We start from the raw sequence: 9,177 nt of genomic DNA, 5'->3' as shown, positions 1-9,177 counted from the left end.
GCATCTTCGCTAGCCAAGGCTTCTGATTACGTTACACTACACGAACCCTTGGCGGATATAGGCGTCAGTTCTGGCCCTCTAGCGGAGATTCGAAATTACAACCCTTCACGCATGAAATTTTCGACCAATCAAAACGAGCGTTACCGATTTACTTCATCTGTGATGTTAACAAACACACATGGAGGCTTGTGTCATTTCGATGAGATATGTGATCAATGACTTAAATAGATTTATCAAACACTGCGAATGTTCCCCTAAAGATTGCATGTCTCTGTATATAGGTAAAATGCCATGACATAGTCGACATTGTAGCTCTGTACTGGATGCCGCAATTTTTGTTTACTGCGAAACCAAGCCCGAGTGTAAAACGCGATTTGATTGGATGCCCTGGGATTCCAGGGCGAGACGGTTTGAACACGACTATATCCGCCAAGGGTTCGTGTAGTGTAACGTAATCAGAAGCCTTGGCTAGCGAAGATGACATAAAGGGGGATTGAAAAATCGTTGTCGATATATAGGGTTTTCTGTATCATAAATAAATTGATTGACATTATCACTGAGATATTGAGGTGTAGTATTATGTAATATTTGGTACATTAATGTAAGTTTGTTTTGAACGACAGTTTTCAAGAGTTTCCCATCCTAGTTCTTTGTAAAGTATAATGTGGAATGTTCTTTACCATGGCTTATAAGTAATCTTATGATTATAGTTTTGGGCGTTACAGTTTTTAAGATTAAATAAGATGTAGTTTCAGTAAGAATTTCATTAAATTCAGTAACATCTTTATTTTCGGATATATCGGGCCAATCAATGTTATCAATATCATTGTTTATACTATCGCTACTGAAGATAAATAATTTTCATTCAGTATGAACACATAAGTGATCACTACGAAAGGGTGATTTAACAAAGACTTTCTAAAACTGTATTACAGTTATACAGTGTATACCAAAACTACAAATATTGAAGTTGCCGTTTTTGATGTAATGTTATTGTGTTCATTTATCTAGCTAGTAAGACTCTCCACGATATACATTATTTTACAGGAAAATCTACTGCTTTGATCTTTATCATAATATGGTATGGTATATTTTTCGAAGAGCGGTACTGTGTTAATACCTAATCATTTATATTTATTTTTAACTTAAGTATACAAGAACAGTTCAACATGCATATGGTTCTAACCGTTTTCTTTCCATTGGCATCATTATCCTTTATCCTTTTAATTGAGATTTAAAATGCACTGTAATGGTAGACATGATAGATACATCAGTTGAGTAGGGGACGCAATAGCTCAGTGTGTTAGAGCGGCGACCACGTAACCTCAGATGAAGGTGAGTGGTTCGACGCCTTCTACCTGTGTGGGTTTGTGTTTCTCAGGAAGCTGATAAACTCGCTAGTCTGTGCTGTATGGTTGTGTGCTTATCCAAGACACTTTACCCTTATTGATGTGGATGGCATACGACGGGCCTCCCGTATTTTATTCACTCATGTAGTCACGAACTACTACTAGGATATTGATTTATGGGGAAATGTATTTACAATGTATATACATGTAACCATAACTTTATTAGATTCGTGAATGCATAGAGCAGGAATGTTGCATCTGCTTTAACTGAGCACTGAATCGTGCAACAAATACTTCACACATGAAAGAATAATATCTTTATAAATATATTATGTACGATGGAAAATTAAACAAATAATTTTACAAGTTCTTGTTAATCTATTAGTTGGTGACATAGGAAACTTCCTATTATACATCATTTAACAAGACAGCATTAATTGCATTTTGCTTGTTTTTGTTTCAATTACATATATTGCACTTTACCGATATGTCTGATGTAATGGAGTTGGCATGGTCTTTATTATGTCATCCTGCATAATTTCCCAGCCATATTTGTTAAAATGCTCGAAACAAACTTAGTTGAGTAGAACCTTTAACTATGATCTATAAGTATTTACTGTATTTCAATGTCATGTTGTTTCTATATACAATACAGAAGTGCAATCTACCCTTCCAGAATTTAGTTTGAACGTATGTTTGTTCCTTGGTCCCATGACCCTGTTGAAATTGATGAATCTAACAAGTCTAGAAATGACGACTTTAAATTTATCGCAAACCAACATTAACAACACTTTCAATATACTACCACAGTCAAGACAATTTTTCAAAGAGTTAAAACTAAAAGAAGTACATTAAAGATGAATGCTATATAGTGATCTTATTGTAGCACTTGTGATGCTTGGAATGTCACAATAAATCAATACAATTAATTGCTTTATTGTTTGTTTTGTATGATGTGGAATGTACAATGTGCTTGAGTTCCCTACCACTGATGCAATAGCCTGCTTAAACGTACGCAATTTGAAGAGAATGTCCAAAGTATGTACAGTTTTCATTTTATTTTGTTATTAATTAAATAAGTATTTATATAATAATCCGAATTTTTATGTTAATAACCGTAGCGACTAAACAACAACTGTTCTGAATACATAATGAAAAAAATAGATGATCTGACCATACGGGGACATTGTACGATGTTTACTTGCCGAAATATACGCATTTTAATTCCAATCCAAACCGCCTCACAGTTTCAGGTCGCCATCTTTGCTCAAATCAAAGCACCTGTGCGTTTGAAAGAGTCAGTACTGCAAAGCTTCTAAACGATCTTGTGATGCAAATTTTCAGATTATAATAGAAACGAAATATGGATTTTAAAATAATTTGATTTCAATTACTTATGCTTTAGGTTAGCAAATCGTAGCATTTATTTACAGTGAAAATTTAATGTTGCACTAAATACTGATCAAAATATTTTTATTTGATATTTTTTATTTCTTTCATATCATTTCATTTTGAGTGTTAATTTAGATTTCCCAATAAATTCGCGGGAAATGAATTTGATGACGTAACCGGAAGCCGACATGCTATTAGAACGTGACCCGGAAAACATGCATGACGATAATAAAAACAGAAGATCATTGAACGTTATACCGGCTTATTTTCTCATTTTTTGAGGCACCAATGTGCTAAAATACAACGGAAGGTAACACTGATTTTGTTTATTGCTATCGTATCAAGTAAAATGAACAGTGAACTTACATATTGCGAAAATAGCAGTTTGGCTAGACGGTAGGCCTACTTTCGTTTTACAGTTAACAGATATGCTCATATAAATAATTCATCTTCTCAACCATATTAATCTAATTACTTATTTGTACTTCTCATGTACAGCGCATCTTTGTTTACAATTGATCTTATGACTGGTCTGCAGGTCTGATCTGACTACCCTCTGCTGACCCTGTCCACAGGGTCACGTTACTACGATTCATTTGTAGAAACGGCAGATTCCTCTGTATTACTACAATTTCCTATCTTCTGGCAGAGACGTGTATATGATATACACGTGACGTCTCTGCTTCTGGGACGTTGTGACTCCACCTCACTGTATTGACTTCATACTTATGTTTACCCACAGGGACATGAAAATTAGTTACCGTCTACATGCATTTTGAGACGTTTTTTTTTTGGGGGGGGGGGTCTTGATTAAAATTTGGCAAAAATGACATCCCCGGTGGTCATATATACGAGAATTCGAAGCTTAAAGGCGACAAACCCTTTGACTCGAGCTCATACAATAGTAACATGTCTTTGTACTCTATGACTCATAACCTGTCATAGTTTTACTGGATATGAGTTACAGGGTAAACAGACATACATGTACATGTATCAAGTGCGTCACATGTTATGTTATAACAGGAGAAAAAGAAATGTAAGTAGCAATTAGAGCAGGGTTCGAACACGAGACCCTGCAAACTCTAGACTTACACTTTACCACTGAGCTACCTGGTCACTGGAGCACTTAATACATGTTTCAGGAGTCTGCGGTATGTTTGTGTTTGTCTCCTTGTGGTATATATTACCAGTAATGTGGAAAACTTTTTAAAAAATTGAGATTGTTCCATCACTGGCAACCTATGTCTTTCCCTTGGTTGTCATTTAGATGAAGATATTTATCAATTTAATCTCTTTCATTTGATCATATAATATATTGAATATTTCCCCAAATATTAAGTGTAATCGCTTTACACATACCTTGTATTACTGACCAGGATTGATGTTTAAACAGGAATGGACTACACATTCTTATAAAATATTTGCATTACCAAAAACACTGAATTTATGGGGAAAAAAGCCTGCAAGTTTTTACTGTATTTGGTATATTAGCTGAAGTCATGAAAATGTGAAATTAAAAAAAAATCAACTTTGGTTATTGATCAGAGAACTGTCAACAACAAATTTAAAAAGAATGGAATTTGGTTTTTCTCATTCAGTTCTGATGGCCTGTGTAAACACATTATGAAGATATAGAATTAAGTTCATTTTACACAATTACCAGCTTCGATTGTCTATCTTTTTAAATTATGTTCCTCTGTGTATAGTTTTTTTTGTTTTTGTTATATATTTTGCAGGGTTTTGTTTTGTTTTTTTACGCCCGGTGAAAGACGGGACGTATTATGTTATTGTTTTATAAATCCTTGCAGAGATTTTTTAAGTCAAGTATATAAAAGAATATGATTCTTGACAACTTGCATTGACTACAGTAAGAATTTAGCTTTCAAAATCCATTGCGCTCCACATTATATTGTTTGTTGACATGTTTCTGTGACATTTTCACAATTATTACATTACTTTTTGAATACTGTGTTATATATTATTTCTTGAATCCACTCGAACATAGAAATATTTCCTTCATTTCCTCAATCTGTAATTGAAATAATTGTAGAATATACATGAATGTGTTTGCAGTAATAAGAAATATTTTTTAAACATTCATATTAACCTATTTGGTGTGTATCAATACAAAAATACTTGTTGACATGATACTGCATTACTTTTGGTCTGATTTAAATACACAGGATGTCAGATTTTATTAATCAATAGATCTGGCAACCTCACCTTCTAACAGGTCCAAGACCTTTGGCTTTGATGAGACTAATAAATGAGTATTCAGAGTTTCCTCTTGCCCTACCACCGGAAGTTAGACACTGACAAGCTGTCATACAGTTGTTGACTTTGGTTTAGGAACACATTCTCAAATGACAGATGATCATATTCTAAATTAAGGGTTGGATTTTCACTAATTTGAAGAGTTGCGCCCCTTTGTTTTCTTTCCTATACATCTTATTCTAGCAGATTGCCATTCATATTTGTTTCCAATTGTTCTACACCTCATATACATCTGATGATATTTGAAAGTGGGTGAAAAATGGAATAGAATATTGTATTGAGTCACATTGACTTCATTTCTCCAATTCATCCAGATCAAGAGATCTAGAAGGTACAAAAAGGTGAAACTTTACAAATCCATTTTAGTTTCCATGTAGGTAAGATTTTAACATTTTATTATTATGGTTGTTTTACATTCAATTGTTGGGGAGAGAGGACATATTCATCAGATATATATATCCTATATAACAAGGTTTACACTTGCTTATTTGTATACTTAAAATTAGTTTCCTTTCTTTTGATAATATCTCTGTGGTTATAGTCTCTCACATGAGTCTTTACACTTCCTTCTATTAAATATCTTCAAAAGTTTCATCTCATTTATTTGTTTCCAGTTTCTTTTTGGTTAAACAATTGACATATTTAGTGGCTTTTGATTTTCAAAATTTACTTTTTGTTTTTCAATACATCTACATCAATATTTTGCATGTCTCTGTAACATATATAGAAATGCTCTGCTTCTTCCTTTTTAACAATAATTTTAATAAAATCTTTTGTTTGGTTAAGACATCTTGAATTGACGGATCTGTCAGATCAGCACATATTCAGCACAGTAGTCCAAGATAACATTCTGGTTCAATTGTTTTTCTTCTGTATGGATTACTTGATGATCTTTTCAAACTTGGTCTTGGGCATTATTTGGCTGGTCTGATTGTTGTTTAAGAATCTGGAGGCACTATGCTGACTCCCAAAGAGGAGGGATGGGACACAAAAGGACAATTCAACAATTCAAATGCACATGCATTCTGTAGTGATTGTACCAAATTTTGAATGCTGCTATAGGTTTGTTTTAATGAATGGCATTTACCTTCATTAAAGACCACTGGAGCCAGACGTACAAAAAACCTTGAAATCTTCAACTGAATAACCTTGAGGCCAAGATACCTGGTATTGGGCCTGTAGTATGCTGGTGAAATGTTACAAAATTCAAGGTCACAGCCGTCAAATATGTTTAAATGTTTAAACCCTTTTTTCTCAATATCGAAAAGAGGTCCAGAGAAGAAGGTGATATGGCCTCTTATTTGGTTGCTGCACAATACCTTAAGTACTCTTTCATACTCGGATATCAAAGGTCAATGTCACTGTCAAATGAAAACCAGTTGCTTGGAATACGACATGTAGCTTCAGATTTGAAAGACAAATGTAAAAGATAATGTAACTAAAGATAGAAAAATACTGTACAGATCAATGAAAGACCGTGCTTTCCCTACATGAAAAAGTATTAGAACCCAATGCTACTGGTCATATAATACTCCTTTTATATATTCTTTACATGGATGGATAACGGCAACATTTTAAATACTTTAATATATAAATACTTATTATCGGTTAGCTTGTAATATACTATAATAATGATAATAATTAAACATGTACTATCGTGATAACTGAGTACAACCGGAAAATCAGACAAAACTTGGGCCTACCACCACTAAACATTAGTTTATACACAACACAACAAACAGTAGTGAAGTTAAGAAAAATATTGAATGAATTCAAACATATAACTTGTTCAGGCTTAATTACTTAACTTTTGGCATTCTTAGGGGCTGCTCATTATTACACTGAATTACATCAAAACTACTTACAATATTACATAATTAAATTTACCTCACTACTAGAAAAGATACACCAATGAAGTTAAAATACTAATACTGCATGAAACCCCCGAGCTTGAGCGATCACAAGCTTAGCTATGACTATATAATGAAAGGAGAGATCTCCTTCACTAGAGCGATCTCAAGCCACAGAGTAAGCAGCTGTTAGCTAAATAGCAGGCGCCCCTGCTAAAACTATTCATATGGGGCGACCCCCAGGCTTGAGCGATCCCAAGCTTACATCTTACAAAATAAATACAAAAAACATAATATAATGAATTGGGAGCAAGAAGCATTCCCCGAATTACAAGTTCAAATCTAAAGAAGTTGATATGTGAAAAAATAACCGAATGACGGCCCCCATATATAAATTTGTCATTTTGTCGATCAGAGTATATTTTACGCTACCTTAAGCATTCCAAGAGGACCAGGTGTTGAACAGAGGGATGGTTTGTCCTTATAGGTATATATGTCAATCTGTCCACCGAAGGTGGATCTATCATCCAGCAATCTAATTACCGCTCCTCTTCGATACTCTACTCACTGCAATACGAGATCTAACAATACCCTGCAGGAGGTCACCTCAGCATGACCTTTGGGCTTCAAATATAAGCCAATGCAAACTAGTCAATGACGTCAATAATAAACAAATGACGAGTATTATTCGAACTTTTGGTTGCGTCTCTTTAGTATTTACGACTTAATTCAGTGATTGATATGAAATACGCAAATTTTCGGAAACATTTTTAGCGTACTGCCTTAATGGGCACAATAATAAAAAAACAAGTTGCTTAATCGGCTGGGCGATGCATCTAAAGAAGACCAGATTCCGATTCTACAATGTCTCCTCGACAGGACTGACGTTAAAGCAGTGGTGCCGTCGTAAATGTTTTTTCCTTTCAATCTTAATAGTTTTTTCATAACGCTGTTGCCTTCAATGTCAATATATTGTGCGGTAAAGGAAACATAACACAGGCAGCATACGATTTTAACTAAAATTCGCTGAGGCGATGCGTTGCTTCGTAATACCTCAGGAAAGTTATGTAAGTGTTTATACTTCCCAAGAATGAAATAACACCGATAATTTCTTAGGCGGCTCGCTGATTGGCTGAGCTCAAAAGGCATGCTGAACTGGCCTCTTCCGAGGAATTGTTTTGCAATGTATTGCATAGTATCATAGTTTTAATTAGATCATCCAGAGAACCTGCCTCTCCTCCGTCGTAGTTCTCCTGTGGCACCTTTTGAGGAAAAAGAGATGAGTATTACTATAAGTATGCTGATAAGGCGTTCGCAAGCAACACTTTCCTCTTCAAAAGACAACAGTTTACCCCCCCCCCCCCCCCCCCCCCCCTCCCTCCCTCGCCATTTCCCGGCTTATCATGCTACTCCTGGGAAACCCGTTGAAAGAGGGAAAATCACAATCGCAAAAATGTTTTATAAAACCAATTTGTTAAGAAGGATAATAGAGACTTTGTAAAGATCCCCAGCCACCCATCTCTCAATAAAGAGAGGTTACTTACACAAGCGCACACCATTCATCCATATCCGATAACTCATTGACATTTTTAGATACACAGAATTATTCTACTTATGTCTGCCATATTAGTTTAAGCGGACGTTGTGTGATGAATCATTTTAAGCTCATAAGGTACACGATCAATTCTTATAATTTGCTTATCAAATGTTTTGTTAGTTATAAGGAGATATATACTACTGCATAACGGGGAACATTCGCTCAATTAAAAGAAGTAGATTGGTTCCCGTAGGGAAAGCTTCCGTATCTTTGTATTGTTCGTGTTAACAGTAATATGCATATACCTATCTCATATGGAGCACTTTTCTATTCTAACACTCTACATATAATATCTAAAAGTAACCATTAAGTCACATTATTATGGCATATGCTTTGATTATGTACTTAAACGAACAGCATCAATGTGAAAATAACATACAAACTGATTTATATCAAATTACAGCTACATAGAAAATATATTTCCTTCTTTACTGAAATCGCCAATGATGCCTGAGACAAAACCCATGAAATCGAGGAAACAAGACAGGAACTTCAAAACGAACTTATAATTGGGACAAACAAAATGCATTGCAGAAATGACATAAATATAAATAACACCAGTAGGTAAAACTTTTACTTCATATAATGTTCAAATCATTTAAAATAGATATGCATGAATAAGGAGATAGAGTTACTACTAATAGTATATCAATATACTTAGTTGTGGGAGTCATATGAAGAGCAAACATCTTGGTAGCTAATCAGTAATTGTTTC

Source organism: Pecten maximus, chromosome 5 (genome assembly GCF_902652985.1).
Source record: "Pecten maximus chromosome 5, xPecMax1.1, whole genome shotgun sequence".
Lineage (NCBI taxonomy): Eukaryota > Metazoa > Mollusca > Bivalvia > Pectinida > Pectinidae > Pecten > Pecten maximus.
This window is presented reverse-complemented; position numbering follows the sequence as displayed.